General features: G+C 37.6%; 1 pseudogene; it reads left to right on the top strand.

Moving 5' to 3' along the window:
• The first annotated feature begins 2,415 nt into the window (after positions 1-2,415).
• LOC125097252 (transforming acidic coiled-coil-containing protein 3-like) lies at positions 2,416-20,977 on the top strand (annotated as a pseudogene).
• Positions 20,978-27,971: the final 6,994 nt, after the last annotated feature.

A 27,971-nucleotide genomic window follows, 5' to 3' on the forward strand; every position in this document is an offset into this window, starting at 1 on the left:
TTTGACTCACCAATTTCATTTCAAAGAATTTACCCAAAGGATGATCTTACAAAACTTCGTGAAAATATCTAAAAGGATATTCATCACAAGATTCAGTTCTATTAACTAAAAAGAAGAAAAAAGAAAGAAAAGAAAAAGAAAAAGCTAAATTTCCAAAAGTATGAAAGCAGTTTTTAACTTAATGGAGGGGGGTGGGAGAGATGGGGTGGCTGGGTGATGGACATCGGGGAGGGTATGCACGATGGTGAGCGCTGCGAATTGTGTAAGATGGATGAATCACAGACCTGTACCCTTGAAACAAATACTATATTTTATGTTAATTAAAAAATAATAATGGTAATCCATGGAATAGAACATCCTGAAATCATTAGAAAGAATGAATTTAATCTACAGTTAACATAAAAGAGTTTTCCAAGATTAAACAGCAAAGGAAAAGAAGCATAGTGCACATACAGCATTGTCTCTTTGGTAAGCGTTTTAAAGGATATTCACTAGCTGGTTGCCTCTGGTGACAGACCATACTTAAATTTTTCAACAACACCTTCTACCACAGTTCTTCTGACATGTCACTTTGCCACACCCATATCAAGAGGTGGAGTCAAATTACCATGGCCCACTCTGTGAATCTGTACTCCTTAAGTGACCTGTTGTTGACCAATAGAGTGCAGTGGAACTGTGGTTTCTGAGGCTCTGTCAGGGAAGACCATAGTTTCCACCTGGTCTCTCAGAATGCCTGCTCTCCTATGACCCCTGTTCTGATGTTCCATGGCTCGCTCTTTATCTCTCTCTCTCAGTCTCGCGCACACCAGAAGATAATACGGTCTTGTGTTGCAGAAAGAGAATGTGCCACCCAAGAACATAGCCAAAGCTATGAAGACAACTTTAGACATGTCTGCAGCAGTAAAAAAGCATGGGATTTTAAACAGCAAACTTGAGGCTTGTTTGCCCTGGAAGACACCACTGGATTAGAAAACTCTCATCAAAATCTGGACCCAGAAGGAGAAGGAAGTGCACACCAAAAGGATCAATGGAATTCTCTAGAAACCAGCAGTGACCAATGCAGACCCCCCTCCAGGGGATGTAAGACCGGCCTCTGAAGACAAGGGTTCCAGTGGGCCTGCCTTGGGCTCTCCTGGCTGGCCTGGAGCCCTCAAGCTCTCCCCAAACTCTGGGGAGTCTTGAAAACCAAGAGGCATCTCGAGGGAACTTTCTTGCAGCCCTAAGGGAGGCTTGGAGGAAACGGTCATTCTCGTTTCTTAGAGAAAAGCTTGACATCCACCTCCTGAATCCTATTAGAACTTACCGGGATTGGAGCCCCAAGAACGGAGGACCCTGACAGGGCTGCTTCTGGAAGTTCACACCAGGTCTCTGCTGCTTAGACCGGGGCCACTTCTTAGGCCGAGCGCCTGACAGTGCTGTCCCAAAACAAGCTAGAGAATGAACGCAGACCTGCCCCAAAGACGCTTCTGGTCCTGGAACACCGCCCAGGCGGGCCCTCTGAAGGATTGAGGGGCCACGTCTCCAAGTCCTCAGAAGAAAGAGGCCAACAGCCAAATGGCCATCTCTTCAAGGAGCAGGCCATAAGCCTAGAATTTGATTTCTCTGACCACGCTGGCAGCAAAGAGCCACCCCCATCACGAAAACTGCAAAAGAGACTCAAGGCCTCCCTCGCTCCACCCAGGATGAAAGGCCACACAGGGAAAGTACCCCCCCCCCACCCCAGGAGGCAGCAGAGGGTCTGGTTTCCGCTCCCCGGGGCGTCTTACAACCTGCAGTGGGACAAGCTACAAGGCCCACACTTTAATCTGTCAGGAGGTGGTGGAGAAGCGGAGCCTCAAGGACGCCCCCAGAGCGGCCTGTGGGGACCAAACGAGTGTGGTGACCGCGGAGGAAGAAGACTCACCTCCCAGCAAGTCGGTGCTTTGAGATTCAGCGGATGATACTTCCAGGGTGCAGACCGCTGCTGTGCGTTGGCAGCGGCGGGTGAGAAGGAACCTGCCAGTCTTCCCGAGCTGGGGCTCCCACCAGCGGGTCCCGGGAGAGTCGCACACTGCGCAGGCTCAGCCAAAGCCCCGCCTCATCAGCAGGGTTCCCCCTGCCGTGCTCCTAAGGGAGAAAGAACCCTCTAAAGTTTTAGGCACTGAGGCTGAGGTAGACTATGTGGAGCAGCTTGGGACTTCTTGTTTAAGGAGGCGCTTTTGAAGAAACAGTCTCTATACCTCTGAGGTCAAGCCCTCAGAGACAGGCGTCGGCGGTGTCCGAGACAAGCACTGCACACCACGCGGTCGCGCCTTCCTCAAGAACTTTCCTGAGGCAAAGCTCTTGGAATTTGAACCCTTACAAGCTTCAAACGTACCTGTGTGCTGTGTGTCCTCCATCCTGTGTGCTCTCAGGCCTAGGAGTTTACTGCTGCCCATGGTACTCACCGTGGACGAGCGGCAATACAGCCACAGGACTTGGACACAGCAGTGGAGGCGACACAAAAGGAGTACCTGTTTCTGAAAAGCAAGTGTGAAGAGCTGCGCCTGAACACCTCGAAGATGGGGGACGACACCGACGGGTTTGAGGGGATCCTGTACCAGGTGATAGAAGCGCCTCAGACACAGAAAGAATTTGCCGAAGCCAAAATCCAGAAGGTTCTTTTTTCTTTCTTTTTTCTTTTTTTCTTTCTTTATTTTTCTTTTAAACCGTTCAACCCTTGCTTTACTTGGTGGTTTCTCATGAAAGATACATTTAAATTTGGCAAAGTGAGCGTGTGTGTGTGTGTGTGTTTCACTACGGGCGTCTGTACACATCTGACTGGAAGGACTGCAGGGCTGTATAGAAGCCTCCACCGTAGACTTGTAAGGACCTTAGGTAAAGCAAAGACCTTCCCCCTTGCATCCAGAAAATAGTTTCAGTCTCCAAATAATGCTGAGGTCATTCCTGTTCCTGAGTCAAACCTGCACGCCCTTTTTTTTTTTTTTTTTTAAATATTTTATTTATTTTACAAGTAGGCAGAGAGGCAGGCAGAGAGAGAGAGAGAGGAGAAAGCAGGCTACCTGCTGAGCAGAGAGCCCGATGCGGGACTCAATCCCAGGACCCTGAGATCATGACCTGAGCTGAAGGCAGAGGCTTTAACACACTGAGCCACCCAGGCGCCCCTGCACGCCCTTTTTATCAAGGAAAATATTCCTTTAATTTGAGCATTCAGAAGCATGTCCAAAACACCAGAAAACTTAACGTAAACTTATTTTTAAACAACAGGTTACTTTTTTTTTTTTTTTGCAAATCAGTATCTTTATTTTTAATTCTTTTTTTTCCATTTCCAGCTGCCTTTATTTACTTACTGAAGTATAACTGACATGACATTATGTTAGTCTCAAATGTAAATAATAATTCAATATTTATATATATTGTAAAATGATCACCACCATAAATACAGTTAGCATCCAACACCATACACAATTAAATTTTTTTTCTTGTGATAAGAACTTTCTAGATCCACTCTCCTAGAAGCTTTCAAATACGCAGTGCCGTTCTATAGTCACCATACTGTACATTATGTCCCCGTTATTTATTTATTTCATAAGTGGAAATTTGTACCTTTGTACTTCCTTCACTCATTTCAACCACCCACATGCTCTTGCTTCAGGCAAACACCCATCTTTTCTCTATATCCATGAGCTCAGAGGTTATTTTTAGTTTCCATATAAAAGGGAGGTCATATGGTATTTATCTGTTTCTGTCTGAATTATGTCATTTAGCATAACTTCATGTCCATCCATATTATTGCAGATGGCAATATTTCATTCTTTTTATGGCTGAATAATATTCCATTACATATATATAAACACATTTTCTTTATCCATTCATCAGTGGGCATTTTAGGTTGTTTTTATTCCACGGCTATTGTAAATAATGCTACACTGAACATAGGAGTATATATATGTTTTCAAATCAGTTTTTTCGTTTTTTGTCAGATAAATATCCAGAGTGGAATTGCTGGATCATATGGTAATTCTATTTTTAACTTTTTGAGGAAATCCCATTCTGTTCTTCATAGTGACTGCTCCAATTTACATTCCCAAGAACAGTGCAAAAGTGCTCCCTTTTGTCCATATCCTCACCAACACTTGTTATTTCCTGTCTTTTTGGTAATAGCCATTCCAACAGGTATGAAGTGATCTCTACTGGGGTTTTAATTTGTAGTTCCTTGATGATTAGTGATGTTGAGCATCTTTTTATGTACTGGTGGGCCATTTTTATGTCATATTTAGAAAAATGACTATTCAGCTGCAAATACAGAGAACAAACTATTGGTTGCCAGAGGGGAGGGAGTCAGAAGATAGGCAAAATGGGAAAAGAGGAGAAGGATATATAGACTTCCAAAGGGCCGTAGGAGATATAGAATTCCAGTTTTGGAATGAAGAAGTCAGAGGAATGAAAGGCACAGCATAGGGAATATAGACAATGATATTGTAATAACATGGTGACAGATGGCAGCTACAATTGTGATGAGCAGAGCATAACGGATAGAGAAACTGAATCACTATGATGTGCACCTGAAACTAAGGTAACTGCATGTCAAATCTACTCTAAAAAATTAAAAGAAAAAGAAAAGAAAATGCCTATTCAGATACTCTGCCCATTTTTAATTGGATTATTTTGTTATTGTTGTTATTGTTGTTGTTGACTTGTATGAGTTCTTTTATATCTTTTGGATATTAACCTCTTATAAGATATCTGATTTTAAAATATTTTCTCCCACTCCATAATTTGCCTTTTCATTTTATTGAAGGTTTCCTTTGCTACACAGAAGCTTTGTTTAGCTTGATGTAACCCCACTTGTTTATTTTTGTTTTTGTTGCCTTTGTTCTTGGTTCAAATCCAAAAACCATTGCCAACACTAACGTCAGGGAGCTTACTGCCTGTGTTTTCTTCAAGGAATTTTATGGTTTCAGGTCTCATATTCAAGTCTTTACTGCATTTTGAGTTAATGCTTGTGTATGATGCAAAACATCATACATTATTTGATTTAGCACATTCTTTGATTTGCAGATGTTGAACTTTCCCTGCACACTTGGAATAAATCCCACTTGATATTGCTCTATGATTCTTTCAATGTATTGTTGAATTTCATTTGCTAGTATTTAGTGGAGGATTTTTGCAACTATGTTCATCAGGGATATTGGCCTGTAATTTTCTTTTCTTGTGGTGTCCTTGTCTGGTTTGGTTTCAGGGTAATGCTGGCTTCATAAAACGAGTTTGAAAATTTTCCCTCCTCTTCTATTTTTTGGAAGAGTTTGAGAAGGATTGGTACTAATTCTCCTTTGAATGTTTGGTAGAATTCATCAGTGAAACTATCTGATCCTGGACTTTTGCTTATTGGGAGGTTTTTGATAACTAATTCAATCTCCTTCCTAGTAATCAATCTGTTCAGGTTGTCAATTTTTTTCACATTTTGATCTTGGAAGCTTGTATGTTTCTAGGAATTTATCCATTTTCTCTAGGCTATCCAAGGTGTTGTAAGATAATTGTTCATAGTTCTTATAACAATTCTTTGTATTTCTTTGTTTGTTTTTGTAGTTTTGTTGAGATTTCATTGACAAACAATACTGTATAGTTTTCATTTTATTTTATTTATTTTTTATCATGCTAAGTGTACTCTTTAATCACCATCACATATTTCACCATCCCTCTACAACCTGATTCTTTGTATTTCTGATACCAATTCTAATGTCTCCTGTTTCATTTCTGATTTTATTTATTTGGTTCATCTTTCTTTTTTTTTCTTGGTGAGTCTAGCTAAAAGTTTATCTATTTTGTTTATCTTTTCAAAAAACTAGGTCTTAGTGACATTTTTTTTCCCTCTATTACATTTATTTCCACTCTGATATTTTTTTTTTATTTTCTTCTACGAACTTTGGGTTTGTCATTTCTTTTTTTTTTTTTAAGATTTTATTTATTTATTTGTCAGAGAGATAGAGTACAGGCAGGCAGAGCGGCAGGCAGAGGGAGAAGCAGGCTTCCCGTGGAGCAAGGAGCCCGATGTGGGACTCAATCCCAGGACACTGGGATCATGACCTGAACCGAAGGCAGCCGCTCAACCAACTGAGCCACCCAGGCATCCCCGTTTGTTATTTCTTTATAGTACTTCAGAGACATTGTGGGTTCAGTTCCCAAAAAAGCAAATATCATGATAAATTAAGTCAAATGAATAATTGGTTTCCCAGTGCATATAAAGGTTATGTTTACACTATACTATAGATTATTAAGTGGTCAATAGAATTATGTATAAACACAATGTACATGCCTTAATTAAAAAACACTTTATTGTTATAAATGTTAATTGTCATCTAAGCTTTCATTGAATTATAATCTTTTTGCTGGTGGAGGGTCTTGTCTGAGTCTTCATGCCTGCTCACTGATCATGGTGCTGGTTGCTGAAGGTTGCATGATTTATACTAAGACAACGCTGAAATTAGCCACATTGCTTTAGCTCTTAACAAGTCAGCTTCCCCTTTAAAGATTTGAAGCTAGCCATTGACTTCTCCTCTCAAGCTATTGAAAGTCCTAGCAGGCATCATCTTCCATTATATGGCTGTTTTATCTACAATTGAAAATCTGTTGTTTGGAGTGCTACTTTCATTATCTTAGCTAGATCTTCTTGATAACTTGATTGAGTTTCTCCATCAACACTTGCTCCTTCATCTTGCTCTTTTAGGTTATGGAGATGGCTTCTTTCTTTAAACCTCACAAACTTCTACTAGATTCACACTTTTCTTCTGCAGCTTCCTCACCTCTCTCAGACTTCTTAAAATTGAAGAGAGTTAGGGCCTGCTCTGGATTAGGCTGTGGTTTAAGGAAATATGGCTGTTTTGATCTTCTAACCAGACCCCTTAAACTTTCTCCATATTAGTCATAAGCCTGTGTTAGTTTCTCATTATTCGTATGTTCACTGGAGGAGCACTTTTAGTTTCCTTCAAGAACTTTACCTTTGCATTAACAACTTGGCTAACTGACCCAGGAGGTCTAGCTTTCAGCCTATCTTGGCTTTCAACATGTCTTTCTCACTAAGTTTAATGTCGTGGCCGGCGCGACAAATCGACCAGGAACGTGAGGGTAAGAGGATGAAGAAAAGAACTCGAGAAGCAGAGAGATGGGGGCAGGAGGAGCACTGAGAAGGATGTCCAACAGTGCTAAATTTATTCAAAGCATTAAGGCCATATATATAGTGATATTACAATAGGAGAAGCAATACATCTGTGTCTAGTTAACTACTAGTTCCCATAATAAGTTTCACAATTGACTATAAGCAGACCTCGTGACGCCAAATGGCTGATGCCAGTACAATTGTTCTGTATTGATACAGCAAACCTGAAAGTAATTTATGGGCTGTACTAGGGCAGTGATGACCAGCCACAAACTTATGACCCCAACCGAATTGTTCTCATTTGTTTAGCAAGCGTGTGGGAAGTCACGTAGGTGAGCGCACAACACATAGCACAGACCCTTTCCCAGTGCTACTCAACTTTTCCTGTCCTAAACTTTTTGTTAGGTTATTCGGACTTTAAAGGAGGCACAAGTCAGGGCCTGGTTTGGTCCTCGTCTCAAGCCTTATTGCGGCCTCCCACAGTTTAATTATTCCTAATGTTCAATTTCAAGTAAGAAACATGTGACTCTCCCTTTCACTTGAACACTTAGAGGATATTGTAGGTTTATTAACCTGCCTAATTTCAACATTGTTGAGTCTCATGGAATAAGGAGGGCCAGAGACAGGGAAATAGCCAGTTGTTGGAGCAATCAGAACACACACAACATTTATCAATTTTGCTTGCTTTGTTACATGGGCACGGTTCATAACACCACAAAACAATTACAGTAGTAACACCAAAGATTACTGATCATAGGTTACCATAACAAATATAATAATAATGAAAAAGTTTGAAATACTGTGAGAATTACCAAAATGTGACACAGAGACACAAAGTGACCAAATGCTGTTACCAAAATGCTACTGCTTGACACTAGGTTGCCACAAAACTTTAGTTTGTTAAAAACATAATATCTGCAAAGCACAATGATGTAGAGCACAATAAAACAACGTATACCTGATGTTAGTGTATGGAGAACCACTGTCCACCTATGTGTGTTTTTATAAAGCTTTCTTAAAGTAAATTTGCATTAATTATGCTTCAAATACTTCAAATAAAAGTGTTCTACAATAGAAACCATGGCAGTTCATTGAAAAGTATTACAGAAAGTACAATACAACAAGTAAAATTTAAGTTATAATAATGATTGAAATTTGGGAATAATCGGACATATGCTGCTTTGGTGTACAAATATAATATATTGATGTGCATTGTGCATTTTAAATGTTTTCTGCCATTGCTTTCTTTTGTTTTTATTTATAATGTGATATATTTGATATGTTTGTTTCTGGTCATTACTAAGTTATCTAGATAAATTTCAAAGAATTTGATCTGAAGATAGGCTGCGATACCTTGACAATTGAAGATGGGGTGAAGTTGGAGACTCCAGATCGTGCTCCAAATGTAAGTTCTTAATATTTCATTCTTGACTTCACCTATCAGGTCTTTCTGAAATTTAACCCTTTTTCTTCCATTAGTTCCTCCCACTACCACCAACAGAAGTATAGAAACTTAGTTATTATCAGTTTATATATAGTATATTTATTAGTCCTTCCTCAATGAGTCTTAAGGTATTCAATCCAAACACAATTTCTTAGAATCCATTGCCAGATAGAAGCCCATTGGAAATAGAGGCCAAGAGTGAAATTGCACAGTGCTTGATTGGGCCTTGTTTTGGAAAACACTTTTGCCTCCACAGAGTTAAAAGGTAAACTGAAAAGGGGTGCCTGGATGGCTCAGCTGGTAGAGCATGAAATTCTTATTCACCATGTTGGGTGTAGAGATTACTTAAAAATAAAATCTTTTTAAAAAAAGAAAAAAGGTAGACTGGAAAAGCAAATAGAAATTTGACAGAGACTCTGATACTAAAGATGGTGGGTACTACTCACTCACTGGTAGCAAAATCATACCTAGCCATCAAGAACTGGAGTTGAGGGCGCCTGGGTGGCTCAGTGGGTTAAAGCCTCTGCCTTCGGCTCAGGTCATGGTCCCAGGGTCCTGGGATCGAGGCCCGCATCGGGCTCTCTGCTCGGCGGGGAGCCTGCTTCCTCCTCTCTCTCTCTGACTGCCTCTCTGCCTACTTGTGATCTCTCTGTCAAATAAATAAATAAAATCTTTAAAAAAAAAAAAAGAACTGGAGTTGAGAGTTTATTAGTGGCTTGACATTTGGCATAGTTAGCAATGAACCACACTTGGAGTTGAGGTAATTAAAATAGACTAAATATGGTTCTTAATGTGAGTTAAAAGAATGAATATATATTGAAAAAAGGCAAATGTTAAGAACTTATTTACTGCCCAGTTCTTGGACTATTCATTCCAACAATCTGTATATAATACTGGCATGAACAAATGTTTTGGGGAGACTATATTGTTTTCTCTGCTGTGAACCTCAAAAGCTTAGAGTACGGTTTCTCTCAGAATTCCCTAATAACTGTTGATTTGCAGTTCAGACTCTATCAACCTGATTTTTTCAAAATGGGATCTTTTTGCATCACAGTTACCTGGGCCACTTTTTAAAATGTAGAATTCTGGACCCCCTAAGTGACTTACTGAATCAGTATCTCTGGGACCAAAAATCTACACAGTTTTTATCTTTCTCTAACTTGATACAAATACCTAAATATACCAGAAATTTTTATAATATTTGAATACTTTTTCCACATTCCTTGACATTATACAATATATGACAGATATTTACCCACTGGGAAAAGGAGTGGGGAACAGAGCCAAAATCCATGAAATCAATTTTTAAAATTATAGTTGACATGAAACATTATATTAGATTCAGGTATACAGCATAGTAATTCAATAATTACATATATTACAAAGTGCTCACCAGGATAAATGTAGTTACCATCTGTCATCTGTTTATACCACCCACTGCACCCCCTACCCCGCAACTACCAGCTTGTTCTTTATATTTATGAGTCTGTTTCCATTGTGTTTTGTAAATTTGCTTTGTTTTTAGATTCCATGTATAAGTAAAATCATATGGTATTTGTCTTATTTCATCTGACTTATTTCATTTAGCATACTACCCTCTAGGTTCACCCATGTTATTGTGAATAGCATGATTTCATTCCTTTGCTTATGGCTGAGTACTATTCCATTATATTTATATACTATATCTTCTTTATCCATGGAAAACCTCTAAAAGGGGCAAAAGATAGTCCCAGACAGTTTTTGCTATGTGATAATACAGGCCTAGGATTGACAGTTTGTCAAAAGAAATCACAAATTCAGATTTTCAATGTGCAATTTTCAGTTATTTGAAACACAGCTCTTCCCAAATACTAAGTAAAAAAAATATATCTACTGATCAGATTACCTCTGTGGCAAGCAATTTTTAATACAATATTAAAATTTAATGAAACCCAAACTGTCGGGTATAAAACCACCAGGAAATATAGGAGGAACTATAGATTATGTCTGGAAGATATCAGTCCAATATAGTGAAATATTTACCAGGCTTGTCATCTAGATAAAAATGCTGAGCTTTTTTAGTAGTAGGAGGTGTTAAAAATGAAGTCACAAACAATTTGAGTTACATAACCAAACAGGTAGAACATGTAAAATACTAGCCCTTTTTATCCACCATACTTTAAGAAGCACAAAATGGAATTGTAGTTGGCTTAGAGATAGACAACTAGTTGTGGTTGAGCAATGATAATCCATGTTGCAGGGGATAGAGAGAGGTTGAAATTGAAGTCAAGCGTGCATTAAAATTAGAAAGAAAAGTAGGTTTGGTTGGGGGGGGGGGTGTTATAGTTTTTGTTTTCCTCCTGGAAAAAAGAGAATTAAGAGGGAATACTATAGGGGCCTACTATGTATACATAAGGTAATAAATAAATTCCTAGAAAAATGAAATAAAAACACACATAAATATAATCCCATTGTTTTTTCATTATGAAATTAAACAGAAAAAAATTTCTCTTTCATATTTGCCATAGAATTTTGAAAGATTTACTCCCAGTTTCTGTACTTAATCACATTGGAGGTTGGAAACTAGTCTAGAATCTCGAAGGGTAAGTGGAGGTGGGATGCAGGTGCCAGCCAGGCACATCTCTGGGCAAGTGTTGAGCTATAAAGTCAGAGGAGGATCTCTACAGGAAAGGGAGCAGGAAAGGACCCTATCTTGCCCAGATTTAAAAACAGTGTTATGGGGCACCTGGGTGGCTCAGTGGGTTAAGCTGCTGCCTTCGGCTCGGGTCACGATCTTAGGGTCCTGGGATCAAGCCCCGCATCCATCTCCTTGCTCAGTGGGGAGCCTGCTTCTCTCTCTGCCTCTGCCTGCCTCTCTGCCTGCTTGTGCTCTCTCTCTATCAAAGAAATAAATAAAATCTTAAAAAAAAAAAACAGTGTTATATATGTGGCATGGTAAATTTCCAAAAGATTATTTTTAGAAACCCATTTGAAGGGAATTTACTCTTACTTATTTTTTAGTTTTAATTTCAGTACAATTAACATATAATTTATATTAGTTTCAGGTATATGATATATTGATTCAACAATTCTATATTTTACTCAGCACTTACCACGATAAGTGTACTCATAATCCCCTTTACCTGTCTCACCCGTCCCCCACCCACCTCCTCTCTAGTTACCATCTGTTTGCTCTCTATATGTAAAAGTCTGGAGGTTTTTTGGTTTGTTTGTCTTTTTTATTCCTTGTTCATTTGTTTTGTTTCTTAAATCCCATATATGAATGAAATCATATGATATTTGTCTTTCTCAGACTGACTTATTTCACCTAACATTATACTCTCAAGATCCTATCCATGTTGTTGCAAATGACAAGATCTCACTCTTTTTGTGACTCAGTAATACTCCATTGTGTGTGTGTGTGTGTCACATCTTTTTCTTTATCCATTCATCTATTTTTTTAAATTTTTGCCATTGATTTTTTTAAAGATTTTTTATTTTATTTATTTATTTGACAGAGAAAGATCACAAGTAGGCAGAGAGGCAGGCAGAGACAGAGAGGAAGGGAAGCAGGCTCCCTACTGAGCAGAGAGTTCAATGTGGGGCTCCATCCCAGGACCCTGGGATCATGACCCAAGCCAGAGGCGGAGGCTTTAACCCACTGAGCCACCCAGGCACCCCTATCCATTCATCTATTGATGGACATCTATGTTGCTTTTGTAATTTGGCTGTTGTAAATAATGCTGCAATAAACAAAGAGTTGCATGTATCTTTTTTAATCAGTGTTTTTTGTATTCTCTGGGTAATACCCCATAGGAGAATTACTGGATCATATAGTAATTCTATTTGTAAGTTTTTGAGGCAACCTTCGCATTGTTTTCCACAGTAGCTGAACCACTTTGCTTTCCCGCCAACAGTGCACAAGTGTTCCTTTGTCTGCACATTCTCACCAACATTTTTTGTTCTTTGTGTTCTTTATTTTAGCCAATCTGGCAGGTATAAGGGGATATCTCATTGTGCTTTTTTTTTTTTTTTTAAAGATTTTATTTATTTATTTGTCATAGAGAGAGAAGCGAGAGTGAGCACAGGCAGACAGAGTGGCAGGCAGAGGCAGAGGAAGAAGCAGGCTCGCTGCCAAGCAAGGAGCCCGATGTGGGACTCGATCCCAGGACGCTGGGATCATGACCTGAGCCGAAGGCAGCTGCTTAACCAACTGAGCCACCCAGGCGTCCCTCTCATTGTGCTTTTGATTTGCATTTTCCTGATGATGATGTTAAGCATCTTTCCATGTGTCTTTTGGCCATCTGTATGTCTTTCTTAGAGATATCTGTTCATGTCTGTTCATGTCTTCAGCCATTTTTAAATTAGATTATTTTTTAGGGTGTTGAGTTGTATAAATTCTTTATGTATTTTGGTTACTAATCCTTTATTGGATATGTCATTTGCAAATATTTCCTCCTATTCAGTAGGTTGTCTTTTTAGTTTTGTTGAATGTTTCCATCACTGTGACTGTGCAGAAGCTTTTTACTTTGATGTAGTCCTAATTGTTTATTTTTGCTTTTGTTTCCCATGTCTCAGGATGAATGTCTAGAAAAATGTTGCTGTGACTAATGTCAGACATATTACTGTCTATGCTCTCTTCTAAGATTTTTATGGTTTCACGTCTCACATTTAGGTCTTTAATCCATTTTCAATTTATTTTTGTGTATGGTATAAGAAAGCATCCTGTTATAGCATATTGATGTCCAGTTTTCCCCACACCATTTGTTGAAGGGACTGTCGTTTTCCTATTGCATATTCTTGCCTCCTTTGTCAGAGATTAATTGACATATAATTATTTCTGGGTATTCTATTCTGTTCTTGTGAGCTATGTGTCAGTTTTTGTGCCAGGACCATACTGTTTTGCTTACTTTAGCTTTGTAGTATATTTTGAAATCTGGGCTTGTGATACCTCCAGTTTCCTTCTTCTTTTTCAAGGTTATTTTGGCTATTTGGGAACTTTTGTGGTTCCATACAAATTTTATGCTTTTTATAGTTCTATGAAAAATGCTGTTGGTATTTTGATAGGGATTGCATTCAATCTGTAGGTTGCTTTGGTAGTATGGACATTTTAGCAATATTTTTTCTCCCAGTCCATGAGCATGGAATATCTTTCCATTTGGTGTAATCTTCAGTTTATTTCATTAGTGTTTTATAGTTTTCAAAATACAGGTCTTTCACCTCAGTTTAGTCCAAGGTATTATTTTGGTGCAAATGCAAATGGGATTGTTTTCTTAATTTCTCTTTCTGCTACTTCATTATTAGTGTATAGGAATGCAACAGATTTCTGTATATTGATTTTGTATACTGTGGCCTTACTGAATTCATTTATCAGTTCTAGTAGTTTTTTGTTGGAAGTCTTTAGTTTTCTGTGTATGCTATTATGTCATCTGCAAACAGTGACAGTTATTTCTTCTTCTAACCAATTTGGATGACTTTTATTTCTTTTTGTTGTCTGATTGCTATACTTAGGACTTGCAGTATTATGTTGAATAAAAGTGGTGAGAAGGGACATCCTTGCCTTATTCCTGTTCTTAGGGGGAAAGCTCTCAAGGTCTGTATCCATTGTGTGTTTTTCATGTATGTTGAGGTATATTTGTTATGTTCCTTCTATTATGTTGAGGTATGTTCACTTTAAACCTACTTTGTTGGGAGTTTTTATCATGAATGGATGTACTTTTTGCACCTAGTGAAATGACCGTATGATTTTATCCTTTCTCTTATTGATGTGATATATCATGTTGATTGATTTGCAATTATTGAATAACCCTTGCATTCCAGGACTAAATCCCACTTGATCATGAATGATTTTTTTAATGTATTGTTAGATTCAGATCCTAATATTTTATTGAGGATTTTTGCATCTGTATTCATCAGAGATATTGGTAGTTCTATTTTTTTGTGGTGTCCCTGTCTGGTTTTGGTATCAGGGTAATGCTGGCCTTATAGAATGCATTCAGAAGTTTGGAATAGTTTGAGAAGAATAGGTATTAACTCCTTTTTAAATGTTTGGTAGAATTCTCCTGTGGAACCATCTTGTCCTGGACTTTTGTTTGTTCGGGGTTTTTGATTACTGATCTAATTTTATTGCTAGTAATTAGTCTGTTCAAATTTTCTATTTCTTCCTGATTAAATTTTGGGAAGTTATATATTTTAGGAATTTATCCATTTCCTCTAGGTTACCCAATTTGTTGACATATGACGTTTTTCATAATATATTCTCATAATCCTTTGTATTTCTCTGGTGTCATTTCTTATTTGTGATTTTGTTTATTTGAGTGGTTCTTTCTCTTTATTTTTTTAAGTGAGTCTGTCTAAAGGTTTAGAAATTTTTTTATTTTTTCCAAGAGCCAATTCCTGGTTTCATTGATTTGTTCTATTGTTTTTTGTTTCTATTTCACTTACTTCTGCTCTAATAATCCTTATTATTTTCTTCTTTTCACTGGCTTTAGGTTTTGTTTGTTCTTTTTCCAGCTTCTTTAGGTGTAAGGTTAGATTGTTTATTTCAGATTTTTCTTGCTTCTTGAAGTAGACCTGTGTCGCTATAAACTTCTCTCTTAAAACAACTTTTGTTGCATTCCCAAAGATTTTGGACCATTGTGTTTTCATTTTCATTTATCTCCATGTACTGATTTCCTCTTTGATTTCTTGGTTGACCCATTCATTGTTTAATAGCATGTTTATTTAACCTCCATATATTTGTGTCCTTTCCAGATTTTTTTCTTATGGTTGATTCTTGGTTTCAATTTTTTTGAAATTATTGAGACATGTTTTTTGACTTCACATGTGATCTATTCTGGAGAATGTTTCATGTGTACTTGAAAAGAATGAGTATTCCACTGTATTAGGATGGAATGTTCTGAATATATCTGTTACATCCATCTAGTCCAAAATGTCATTCAAAGATGCTCTTTCCCTATTGATGGTTGTGATGACACAACCATTGATGTAAGTGGGGTGTATAAATCCCTCACAGTTATTGTATCATTATCGATTACTTATTTTATGTTTGTTATTAACTGTTTCATGTAACTGGTGCTCCTATTTTGGGTGCATATATATGTACAATTATTATATCTTCTTGTTGGAGTGTTCCCTTTATGATTATGTAGTGTCCTTTCTCTCTTGTTACAGTCTGTTTTAAAGTTTATTTTATCCAACATGAATATTGCTGACTTTTCACTTCCATTTGCATGATAAATGATTTTCTATCCCTTCATTTTCAATCTGAATGTGTCTTTAGTTCTGAAATGACTCTCCTGTAAGCAACATATTAGATGGCCTTGCTTTTTTTAATCCATGCATCATCATATATTTCATAATTGGAGCATTTAGTCCACTTACATTCAAACTACCCTATGACCCAGCAATTGCACTGCTGGGTATTTACCCTAAAGATACAAACGTAGTGATCCGAAGGGGCACGTGCACCCGAATGTTTATAGCAGCAATGTCTACAATAGCCAAACTATGGAAAGAACCTAGATGTCCATCAACAGACGAATGGATAAAGAAGATGTGGTATATATACACAATGGAATACTATGCAGCCATCAAAAGAAATGAAATCTTGCCATTTGCGACGACGTGGATGGAACTAGAGGGTATCATGCTTAGCGAAATAAGTCAATCGGAGAAAGACAACTATCATATGATCTCCCTGATATGAGGGAGAGGAGATGCAACATGGGGGGTTAAGGGGGTAGGAGAAGAATAAATGTAACAAGATGGGATTGGGAGGGAGACAAACCATAAGTGACTCTTAATCTCACAAAACAAACTGAGGGTTGATGGGGGGAGGGGGGTTGGGGGGTGGGGTTATGGATATTGGGGAGGGTATGTGCTATGGTGAGTGCTGTGAAGTGTGTAAACCTGGCGATTCGCAGACCTGTACCCCTGGGGATAAAAATATATGTTTATAAAATAAAAAACAACAACAACAACAAAAAAAAACAAAGTAGTTATTGATTGGTATGCACTTCTTGCCATTTTGTTACTTGTTTTATGGTTGTTTTTGTAGTTTTCTCTGTTCCTTTCTTCTCTTGTTCTCTTCTCACGGTTTTCTGGCTTTCTTTAGTGATATACTTGGATTTCTTTCTCTTTATTTTTTGCATATCTATTACCAGTTTTTGATTTGTGGTTACCATTAGGTTATATATAACATTTTATATATACAGTGATCTATAGTAACTTAATGGTTGCTTAAGTCTGAGCCCATTTTGAGAGCACTAAATTTTTATTCCTCTTCCCCACAGGTTTTAGGTATATGGTGTCATACTTTAAATACTTTAAATCCCTTGACTGATTTTTACAGATATACTTATTTTACTGCTTTTGTGCTTCCTAATTTTCTTCTTCCTGCTTATCGTCTTTCCTTTTCACTCAGAGAGTCTCCTTTAACTGCGCAATATCCCCATGGGGCTATTTGTTGTACTATCTCTTTAAGAGTGGGGACTCAGTTTCCCAGAGCCTAGTCCAAGCATTTTTAAAGTTCCAGTTGTTAAGCACCACTGGTTATAAGAACTCAGGAGGTTAGGTCCCTCTGATTTCCAAAGCCAGATGTTATGTGGATTTGTCTTCCCAGTGCAGGTCCCCTATGCCTAGGATGCTTGGTGTAGGATCTGTTCTCTCTCTCTGTGCATTCCTCCCTCCTGCAGGCAGTCCAGAGGGTAAGTTTGGCTCCCAACCATGTCTCCGCCCTTACTATCCTATTTGTCATGGCCTCTTCTCTATATTTAGCTGTGGAGAATCTGTTATACAAGTCTTCAGGTCTTCTTTTTGGTTTATTTATATGATGTGGGTGTTATCTTGGTGTATCCTTGGGACAGGGTGAGCCTAGGATCCTCCTACTTGTCATCTTCCCCAGAAGTCCGAAAAGAATTTATTTTAAATAATGCTCAACAAATAAAACTAGTCTCCATTTAGACATCTTATTTAGCAATCTGTTCACTCATCTGCAAACTCCTTTTTGCTTTTTTTCTTGTATGATCCATGTGCTAAAGAATCATTTTGGGCACCAAAATTATTTTTTAAATAAATTTTTTTAAAAGATCAAATTTGTGAAAGTCAGGAAACAATAAAAAATGAAAAATACATTCATTTAACAGAAAGCCATATAAAATCATCATATTTGAAAGTATTCTATAAGAGAATGAATTCAGCCCATATTAAATTTTATAAGTTCTGATTAATTTAATAAACACAGGATGCATTATTTTGATAAGTATTTAACCAGGTATGAAACATTCAAATCTATTCTATTTAGGTCATAGGACTAAATTAAGCATTGGAAATACATCATGCTTTTTCTTTCTCATTTTCTTTCAATATTTAGATTCTGAAAGGTAAAATCAGTCGTTATATTCTATTCCATAAAAAATGTAGTCCAGGGGCGCCTGGGTGGCTCAGTGGGTTAAAGCCTCTGCCTTCGGCTCAGGTCATGATCCTGGGGTCCTGGGATCGAGCCCCGCATCGGGCTCGATCCCAGGAATATAGTCCATAAAGTTATAGTATATTCAGCAGCTAAAATAATCCTCTAAAAGCATTAATTATAAAAGGTTTTATAAAGTATTAATTATAAAAGTCTTAATTATAAAAGGTTGTTTAAAAATAACTCACATAATTTGTTTCCCTGAAGTACAAAGCATATAGCTTTTGCAATTCACTAATCAAAAATAATTTAAGTGTGCTACATCACTTCACCTTGACACTTTGGCTCCAAAGAAACACTCATGACAAAATTATCAGCAATAAAATTATTACGTAATAGTGAATGCACAATAATTATCATATACAGTACTAAGTTCTCCATATAGTTTTATCAGATGAGAGTTCCTAAAAGTAGTGTAAATTTAAGCTGCAAACTTAAATTCACATTCAGAGATCTGTTGCTTCTGCCATTGCTGTATCATTAGCCTTTGTTCATTAGCAGCCTTTTCTTTCTCACTCTCATTCTTGTTCATTTTCTCTCCGATGGAGTTATTTGGAAGGCATTTTCACCCAATTTTGAAATAGCATTTTTCATTCCTGGCAACTTCTTGGTAGTGTGGTGACAGGCATCAATAGAGATCAGAATGTGAACTTGGCCAGTTGATAATTCACATAATGGATTTCAACCATTGTGCTATTATCTTTTAAGGGCTGTTAAAAGAAATTTAACTTCTCACAGATTGTTTTCCATGTGCTATTTTCATACTTAAGCATCAACTCATCTGGTTTTGGAAATGGATATAATAAATTTGAGAGAACTAACTGTAATGATAGTACAGTTACTGACATTGAATTTACCTCCAGCCCTTATTTCACCTGCAAAAAGAAGAAGATGCTGATCTGTCTACTCTTCTCGTCTTTGTAGCATCAAACTAAGGTGATTAGAAATGCACTCTGTTGGGACACCTGAGTGGCTCAGTCTGTTGGGCATCTGCTTTCCACTTGGGTCATGATCCCAGGGTCCTGGGATCGATTCCCACATTGGGCTCCATGCACAGCAGGGAGTCTGCTTCTCCCTCCTCCCTTCACCCCCTCATGCTTTCTCTCTCTCTTTCTCTCAAATAAATAAATAAAATCTTAAAAAAAAAAAAAAGGAAAAAGAAGTGCATTCTGTCAAGCATGTGATTCTCTTTCCTTTTCCTGCCTTTCCTCTCACATATTTTGTTGTTCCATTATTGGACCCACAGTAAGACTGTAAAGAATAATTAAGTGAAAACTTGCAAAATAATAGATGAAAAAAAAAGTCTTCCTTTCCTAAGAGATCCCTGGAAATTTTATGAGTATTCACTGATATTGGATGACATTATATTTGAACAAGCAAAAATTGGGGTGCCAGGCAAGGGTATAAACTCCCTTCTGGGAGATAGTGGCAACCTGGAGCAGGGCAGAGAGAGCACACAAAGACTGTGTCCACTGGCCTCCATTACTTGAGAGCACCTTCTTAGACGCCTAGTTGAATGGCAAACCAGAAACCTGCCCTCAAGCCAAAGCTCCTTGAGAAACAGCTGGGCCTCTTTCATAGAAAGATGGGAGGTGTGCTCTAGTCTGCTAATGATGCATACCCTGGGAGTTAGTCTACCAAGAACCGTCTCTCCAAGTATTACAGTCTCATAAGATCCAGGATTCCCAAGTTTCTCTAGCCTCTAGAACAGGGTGATTGAGGGGTATCCTCTAGGTGGAACCCACAAAACCTAAGGCACAAAATGCATGTAAAAGCTCCCATCTGGGAGATACTGATGCTTTGGAGAACTGCAGAGAGAGAGCTTGAAGATCATATCAGGCAACTAAAATGAACATGTAGATGCCACCACCAGGAGAAAGAAAAAAATTTTTAATTTAAAAAGGATGGTGCCTGCCAACTAGAGCACAAAGATGGCACCTTCCAGCTGAAAAGAGTTAGAAGGGGAGCATATAGATGGTGTCCACAGAAAAAAAGAGATGACACCAACTGAATGAAGGAGAGGGAGAGCATAAGATGATGCCTACCAGTCAGTAAGCCCCTAGAATGTGTGTCCCTCTTGCCAATAATTTAATATTAGCAAATGAGCCTCATTTAAGTATGGGCATTTCTTGATCAGCTCCTTCTATGCTGGGCCCTGGGGCCAGTGACCCCCAAGGGCACAAACCTTTTAGGAGTCATTTATCAATTTGTTATAGCTTTGTGGGTTCCATGGATGTGAGCCTCATTGGATTTCAAAGCTAGATATTTTGGGGTCTCATGGCTCAGGTGCAGGTATTAAAGGATGGGTTGCCCAATGTGGAGTTCAGACTACTTCAATGTGGACCTTCTTTCATTTTCCAGATGTATAGATATTGCTCAAACAGTTTTTAGGGTTTTTTCCAAGCCAAGTTGTAGCTGCACATTCAGTGTGTCCATGGGAAGAAGTGTTCCCTGGATCCTTCTACATCATCCTTCTGAACTCGAACCTCTCCAGAGCCAAAAGGTTCTGAAAGAAAAAGATGAACTTACTGCAGATGTAAACTCCATGGAAAAATCTTTCTCTGACCTCTTTAGTGGTTTGAGAACAGATGGAGCTGATCAAAGGCTACCATGTAAAGAATCACTGAAGATGTGTACTGAGGATTAAATAGTAAGAATTGAAAAGGAAAGCCAGAGATACCAAGGGCTAAAGGCCCATACAGAAAAGAAACTCACACTGACAAACGAGGACGTCACTCAGGTCTGAAGCAAGGCCCAAAATGAGGCTATGGCTTTACAGGTGAGCCTGAGGAAAGAACAGATGCACATCTACTCTCTGAAGAAGAGTAAAGGAAACAATGACCTGACCAGAATCTGTGACAGCCTCATTTCCAAGATGAGAAGATCAGACAGGGAAGTCCCTGATCAATACCCATCCTCCCTCCTGTTTGTTTTTCTTTCTGTCAGTTAGAAGAGTTCATGTTCTTTCTTCTCTCAACCTCAACTTGTTTTTAAGCTATATTACTTTAAACAGAAAACTAAATAAAATTTCTTTTAAGTTCAGGAAAGAGAGAAAGAGAGCACACTTCTGTGCAGGTGTTCTGGTCAGCAGTCTCTGCTGAGACCTGCTTATATGACATTCCAGCCCAGGTTCCTGAAACATGAGTAAAGAAGTCTCCAAAATATTTCAGTCCCCAGCCTTTCTAATATTCCCAGCTGACATATTAGACATTATATAGACAAGCTGTTCTCACTGTGACTTCTCTGCTTTCCTCATACACAGAACCAGTGAGCATGATAAAATGATAGCTGTTTTAAACCACAGAATTTGGGGGCAGTTTGTTATGCAATAGTAGATAATCTGAATGTTCCCCATCTTCCTTCTCCCATTTTCCATTTTCCAAATGTCCTCAGTTCGTTTGGGGTCCATGTTGTCTTGGACAACTGAGTTGTCCCCCAGCTCCAAGGGTGAAATAGGTGTTACAGGGTAATCCAATTGGCAGTGCTTTTCCTCTAGCTACAGAGACTAGTTCATGCAGGTGCACATGATCTAAGCCAGACTCTAATATTCAGGTTGACTATTAAAAGTGTTGGAATTTTCTGTAACAGATGTTTTCTTTGTAGACAGTTTGGACTTCCTGGAGTTCATTTGTTTTTTTTTTTAATCATGAGGGAAGCCAATCTGAAAATAAAAGCAATACATGGAAGAAAAGAGAGTTGAGAACCCCAGAAACTCAGACCTGGGGCCCTGATGACATCATAAACTTTTTAATTAAACTCTTCCCTTAAATTTGTTTTTCTGGATGTTTTAGTTATGTACTCTCCCTTTATTATTTAATCCAGTTTGGGTTGAGCTTTCTGTTGCTTGCAACCAAAAGCATTATAAACTTTCTATGTATAAACCTAAATTTTTTCTGAAAAAACTCATGTCAGTGGCTACCAAGGATGAAAGAACTGAGAAGGAGGGAAGCTTTTATTTTTTTATCTTATACCTTTTTATACCTTTGAATTATCTAATAGTATGTACCAATTACTTTTTTTCCCCACATCGACAGGAATCATCTAGTTGATGAAATAGGCCATTTTTTTTGTTTCGTTCATCATATTTTTCAGTATGATATCCAACCACTTTCATATGATTCATAAGTTACTCCATCCTATAACATAAAAAGGTATTGAGTACTTACTATGCTGGGTAATTTCACATGTATTACCTCTTTTTATGCTCACACAAAAGTCCAGTGTTTAATCCCTGCTATCCTCTTGCAGAGTAGGAAAATGAAGCTGAGAGCTATTCAGGAATTTGCCAAACGTGACAAAGCATGTTAAGTGGTAAAATTAGTACTTAGTTAATGATAAATCAAGGTTTGCCTAATGCCACAGTCAATGCTTATACCTGCCTCACCATCAGTAATTCAAGTGCTTGTCCAACTAATATTTGAACATTCTATCCTAAGGTAAGGATAAGCCTTTCAGCCTTTCTTTGTGTTGAAAACAACAAAAATTAGTTATCTCTGTTAATTTCACCTACTGAGAATAGTTGCTTTGTTTTGTTTTTTGTTTTGTTTTGTTTTGTTTCTGACTATGCTAAACAAACTATCTGGAGGGTTTTTTTTTTAAATATTTGAAGGCAGCTATCATGGCCACCCTTAATCTTTCCTTACACGCCCCATCATATCCATGCTCACACACAAATATATACATATACAACATATATATGCACACACAGACACCCAAACCATTCTTTTCCTGATGTCTTTAAATCCTATCAGATCATCTATCCCTAAAGCTACCTCTTTCCATTTTCTCACCATTGTGATCTCACTATCTTGCACCTTCTCACCCTTTTAAAATCAAGAAAAGTTGGGTGCCTGGGTGGCTCTGTCAATTAAGCATCTGCTTTCGGGGCTCAGGTCATGATCCTAGGGTACTGGGCTCCCTGCTCAGTGGGGAGTCTGCTTCTCCCTCTATCTCTCTCTGCCCCTTCCCCTGCTCGTGCTCTCTCTCTATTTCTCTCTCTCTCAAATAAATAAATGAATAAATAAAATGTTTAAAAAGAAAGAACTAAATAAAGTCTGCAAAGTGTAAGTGGTTTTCCCAAAGACATAGTGCTACCTATTGATTGAACACAGGATGTCTGACTACTGTTTTCTTATGGATCAATACCAATATTCCTCAACAGGCATAAGCAACATAGTTCTTTATAATGGTATATTTTTTCCCATTCAGACAAACAGACAAGTAGATAAATAGGCAAACAGATCACTATTTTGATATCCCCTTAATATATTAGCAGCTTTGGATGAAAATCCAACCATAAAAGATTAGGCTGAATATTTGAGACCAGACACTAAAAATTTAGAATGCTTACCAATGTGATAGAATAAATAACACTTGAGGGTTTTTTTTTAAATATTTTATTTATTTAATGGAGAAAGAGACAGTGAGAGAGAGAATACAGGCTGGGGGACTGGGAGAGGGAGAAGCAGGCTTCCCGCTGAGCAGGGAGCCCGATGTGGGGGATGGATCCCAGGACCCTAAGATCATGACCTGAGCCAAAGGCAGACGCTTAACATCTGAGCCACCCAGGTGCCCAACAATTGAGATTTTTTAAGTGCTGTGACAGACATTTCGAAGAAGCAGTGTATCTAAATCAGCCTGTATTTAGTTGTGAGTTGGAAACAATTCCTGGCTAAGAACATATGCCCAGTTTAGAATTATGCGTTTCTCTTCCAGAGAGAGCATTTCACAAGAAAGTTTTATCATTTCCATCGTCAGAGTCTATGAAAAAATGGTATCTGGGAAAATTGTACAGATGCCAATAAAGAGGCAACAACATAAGCCCATATTCAGTCTCTGGCTCTGTGAGGAAAGAGGAATTATGCTTTGGAAAGTGTGATAATATGTGATTATCACATAACATCTACCATAGCTCTCAGTTGCTGTAGATAGTGCACATAATATAGTCCCATAGTACCCACCCTCCAACCTTCACTCCCTTTTCCTTGCAACCCACCCACTTCCTACACATACCCTATCAACCCTACAGACACATATCATGTATATGTGGGAATTTTACCCATTTAACCACAATCATCTCTATGATCCCTAAATAGAAGTCTTCCTTCTATTTAACAATAAAATGGTTATAATTTGTCTTGTGTTCATTAGGTATAATGGAGAATTAACCAATGAAAGGACCAGGTAACCCCTCTAAATTGTATTTGCTTTTTCTCTAGCCCTCCCTGATAAACTGTCTGTGGAATGAGGTCTCAGGACAATGATATAAAAAGTGCATTCCCTCAGACCATCCTCCCTTAAACAGGCTTCCATTAGGAGATTTTGTCTTCCAGCTTCCCTCAATCATCCCTACATTAGTCTTATTTCTTATAAAGTCCTAAATCACTTCACTTCAGTTTTTTTTTCCTTGATCATATTCTAGGCTTCACTTCCTAAAAATAACAGATTATTTTTTTAAAGATTTTATTTATTTATTTGACGGGAGATCACAACTAGGCATAGAGGCAGGCAGAGAGAGGGAGGGAAGCAAGCTCCTCACTGAGCAGAGAGCCTGATGAGGGGCTTGATCCCAGGACCTTGAGATCAAGGCGCAGGCTTAACCCACTGAGCCACCCAGGCGCCCCAAAATAACAGATTATTATTCTGCTCCAATTTTGATGTCTTGGTTATACTTTTAAAAATGCACTTAAAAATAGTTTATTAGCATGTGCCATAAAGAGTAATGTTCGTATTTTAATTGGTACTGCTGGGATTCTCCTATTCCAGTCATTTAAAATATTATGTCTTAAACAGAAGGATTCTTACTATGACTCTAAGCAGAGTCTTTGTCTCCAGTTTCTTTGTCTTCAGAAGATTATCCATACCTTATTTCCTACCCAAGTCCTTAAAAGAGTTGTGAACTTTGTCATCTCATTAAGTATAAACTCTTTGTTTCATGGAAACATTTTCCTATAGTTCGTGATAATTAATAGGTTCCTTATATAAAGTGCCATAAGCTTTTGTACATTACCCTGAAGTTATACACAACTTTGTAAAAGCCCAAACGTATGTGAAACTGTCTAGAACATACTGACTAATTTACTTGGTCTTACTCTGACTCACTACACGTCATTGTTTACGTCAGAGTTCATAAATCATACTTTGTTTGGAAAAGATGATTCATATACAAGTCTCAACTGATTGAATAAAAACTGAGCTTGTGTACAATATAGTAGAGAACAAAAGTATGTGTTTTTGTTATATGCATTTTCTTTTGATGGTACTAAACTACTACAAGTGAATTTTCATGTTTCAACTTAATAAATTCCAGCAGCTCATTGTTGTGTAAATTTAGACAAGGCTACTGTGAAACAGCAATTAAAACTACACTATGAAACAACCCCATATTTTTGAGACTTTAAAACTGTATGTATTAAGTTTAAACTCAGGAGAGTAATATTGGCCCATCTTTAACCTTGAAGCTCAAGAAATTTTCATTTAGTTTACTAAATTCCATTTAGTTAATTTCATTCAGTTGTATGTTCAATCAATAAAAAGTAAATCCAATTCACCTAATATAGACTGAGCATATACTATAAGAAAGACACTTATATAGAATATATAGTTTCGATCTAAACAGACTACTAAACTGGCCAGGTAATTTTTCTCACATAAATAGTCATTATCCCACACTTTCTTATGATTAGATCCTATTTGTTTGACCCGCTCATGTTTCTAATTCTAGAATCCTCTCAATAATCAAAATGATGTTAATAACATAAGAGCTTAGATTGAGTCTTCCAAGATGAAGAATACATTATTAGTGTCAAGTATAGAAAATTCTAGTATTGAGTTGATTGAGAAAAATCTAAAACACAGAATTTTAGTCCATTAAAGTGAGGCCACAAGATTAAAGAAAGAAATTTTCAGTACAGGTATGAACATATGTGACAATACTGGACAGATGTTTAAATGTTAGGCTGCTTCCTTGAGCAGATGCATCATTCACTGTTCTATTTCAGTAAGCAGGGAACATCATAATGAAATAAACAGACACATTTGGTAACAAGAGATCATCATTTTTATGAATTATATTTTTTGAAGATGGGACATTTTAAAGGACTTTGCTGCAATACATCATCGTACCTGGTGTAAATTTATAATGTGTCCTGTTTTTCAGAATTGACTAAATCAAATGAAGTTTCAGGGAGATGAAATGAACTTGATGAAAAGCTGTTTCTGAATCTTTGAAGGGGTTTCAGCTCTTTTTTTTTTTATCAAGGCAAATCTGTCTTGTAGCATGTTAATGTAAATTATGGTAGTGAATGTCATATCTCCATCTGCTCCAACAATCTGTTAAAATACACAATTCTTTTCTAGGGAAAAGAGTTTATAATATTTTAGCATATTGTTATCAATACCCCTCCTGAATAAACTGTGTCTTGGCAAAATCTATTCTTCACCAATGACCTAATTCCCTGCCCTGGCAGGATTTCTTGGTGATATCCCCAGGAGTGTATAAATATTTCTTCTCTATTCCTAGAAAGAGTATTATCAGCTCCTGATAACACTCTCCATCCTGTGTGTATCCATCCACATCAATGTAACAGACACTGCATTTAGAAATCACCGTGGGAGCTAGCTCTTCAGAATATTCTCTTTGGAAAACAGGGAAAGAAGTCAAAGGGAAAAACAGAGCTTTTAATCACAGCAAGGATGGACTTAGAACATCTTTGGACTTTAGCTTCTGAAAGCATCAGCATTGGTTTGATAGAAAGAGCCCATCCCAAGAATCAGGAGTTTTGGTGGCTCTGCTGCTTTCTACAGGGAGCTTGTACAAGTTACTTAACATTCAAAGTCTCATTTCCCTTATTTCTAATAACAATATCTACATCAGAGAACAAGTGAAATCTTTTTTGAAAGTACCTTATAAAGTTCTTAGAAATACTAGTTATTTCATGTAAGACAACCACTTCTCTTTTTCATATTAACATTAGAGAATACAGGGGCGCCTGGGTGGCCCAGTGGGTTAAAGCCTCTGCCTTCAGCTTGGGTCATGATCTCAGGGTCCTGGGATAGAGCCCTGCATTGGGCTCTCTGCTCAGTGGGGAGCCTGATTCCTCCTCCTCCCTCTCTCTCTCTCTCTCTGCCTGCTTCTCCGCCCACTTGTGATCTCTGTCAAATAAAAAAATAAAATATTTTAAAAAACATTACAGAGTACAAATCTGTCCATTTTCACATGCTGTGTTTTTAAGCCTTAGTTTAGATTTCACAAAATAAATAAAACATAGTAACTAGCATCTTAGAATATTAAATTGGAAGACATCTTTAGGAACATTTATTTTAACTCCCGCATCTTAAAGAACTTTTTAAAAATGATTATCAGAAAAGTTAAATGCTTTGACATTGATCTTAGTACAGTTGATTATTTAAAATTGGGCTAACAAATCTTATTATAAAACTGAGGTGAACAATGAGAGACTATGGACTCTGAGAAACAATCTGAAGGGTTTGAAGAGGTGGAGGGGGTGGGAGGTTGGGGGAACCAGGTGGTGGGTATTAGAGAGGGCACAGATTGCATGGAGCACTGGGTGTGGTACAAAAACAATGAATACTGTTATGTTGAAAATAAATTTTAAAAAATGATTTTAAAAAAACTATATTAAGGTCAGCATGTTTTGCTTTTTGTAAAAGAATATTTCATTGTATATACCTGTGTATATTGCATGTATACTTATATGTAATTTAAGATTTTACTGAGAAAATGTGTTGGGTTATTCAGGATAAGACTCAGCTAGATGATATTGGGACAGGTACTGAGAAAAATAAACATACTGTCTGTCTTCAAAGTACTACAACCTATAAGGGGAAGAAAACAAATAAAAAATTACTCTTTCCTTATAAACTAAACATACTCTTATCGTGCAATCCAGCAATCATAATCCTTTTTAATTATCCAAAGTAGC

This window comes from Lutra lutra, chromosome 4, assembly GCF_902655055.1.
Source record: "Lutra lutra chromosome 4, mLutLut1.2, whole genome shotgun sequence".
NCBI lineage: Eukaryota > Metazoa > Chordata > Mammalia > Carnivora > Mustelidae > Lutra > Lutra lutra.